Source organism: Hordeum vulgare, chromosome 1H (assembly GCF_904849725.1).
Source record: "Hordeum vulgare subsp. vulgare chromosome 1H, MorexV3_pseudomolecules_assembly, whole genome shotgun sequence".
Lineage (NCBI taxonomy): Eukaryota > Viridiplantae > Streptophyta > Magnoliopsida > Poales > Poaceae > Hordeum > Hordeum vulgare.
This window is the reverse complement of record NC_058518.1, coordinates 95,221,205-95,222,595: the sequence shown is the minus strand read 5'-3', so window position 1 is coordinate 95,222,595 and position 1,391 is coordinate 95,221,205. Positions and strand designations below refer to the sequence as shown.

The 1,391-nt window shown below is 38.2% G+C and overlaps 1 long non-coding RNA gene across 1 annotated transcript; it reads left to right on the top strand.

The window, feature by feature from the left end:
* The first annotated feature begins 714 nt into the window (after nt 1–714).
* Nucleotides 715–1,041, top strand: LOC123407692. Its single transcript, XR_006612656.1, has 3 exons — nt 715–728; nt 811–883; nt 962–1,041. It is a non-coding gene; the product is annotated as an uncharacterized LOC123407692 (long non-coding RNA).
* Nucleotides 1,042–1,391: the final 350 nt, after the last annotated feature.

Below are 1,391 nucleotides of genomic sequence, written 5' to 3'. Positions count from 1 at the left end.
AATGATAACTACCAAGGGAATAACACCCAAGGCAATGCTTTGCGAGATGCAATTGCAATGCAAATGTGGAATGACTTCCCACATAACTAACTCTTTGTAAGTTTGTGGATGTAATTGTCTTTTTCTAATTCGAATGATTATCTGTCTTCAGCTTGTGCGTTAATTTGTTTTATCTCAACAGATATGTATGCAAAAGGATCTCCCAAATTCAACTTGGCGCAGGCTGCTGCGTTAATAATAAATAAAGGACTTCTAGGTGTTAAAATGGATTCACCAAAGGTTACCAAAAAGAGTTCCCCAAAAGGTATTCTTTTTTGTCACTACAAGAACAATAGTATTTTTATGCACATACCATTTGATATGAATCTGAATTTTTAAACATCATTCTTAGACTTGTGCTTTATTTGGCTTGTGTAGTTGTGAAACAAAGAGCACAATGGAGTTTAGGACTTGAAAAAGGTTTGGTGGAGATACTTATGGAGCACGATGCTCCTTACCACTGATGGCAAAATGGATGGAGCAAGGAAACTTGGAACTTGACGGTGACAAAATTTCATGCAAAACACAAACATGTGAAGTTCTCAAAGTCCCAAATTCAAGATAAGGAGAAGGAGCTCAAAAGAGAATATAGGATGTTAAAAGAAGCCCGAAAGCAAATCGGTGTTGGCTGGGATGACTAAAGATGTATGATCGAAGCTGACACCGACCTTTCGGACAACCTGATGATTGTAAGTTCTTTAATTCCACCCTTCGATATGGTTAAGATTTTGTACCATGCTAATACTCATCTATTACTCTGGTTCTTTGTAGTCATATCCAAGTATCGGGAAATTCAAGAAGAAATCTTTTCCTCTCTTTGACTCGCTAGGAGAACTCTATGATGGTAAGTTGACGAACTTTTGTTGCTTCCTCTTAACTCTTAACTCTGCCTATTGTTTGGTTACTTACATGCATTTTGCAGGGCATACAGCTGAGGGTACCTACAATTTCACATCCATTGCACAACCATCACAAATTGACGAAGACTTTGAAGATGAAAGAGATGTTGAGGAAGTAAAAGAAAGTGATGACTTGGAGATGATGAATCAAGTGCAACATGATGAAGATGACTTGCAAATTCTGGATCAAATAGATGTTGCACATAGGAAGGAGGATGTCAATCCAAGTGAAGAAGTGGGTCGTACAATGGCTGGTTCATGAAAGATGCCCCAAAAGAAGCCCAAGAAGGAGAAGCGCAAGAACAGTGGAGATGTGATTGCTGGAGCATTAGAGAAGTATATAGAGTTGAAGAAAAGGCAAGTAGATGATGAAGCTACATACTTGGCCAATGAAAAGGCAGATGCAACAAAATTACATGAATTATCTATCACCAAGTGCATGGATGTGTTCAA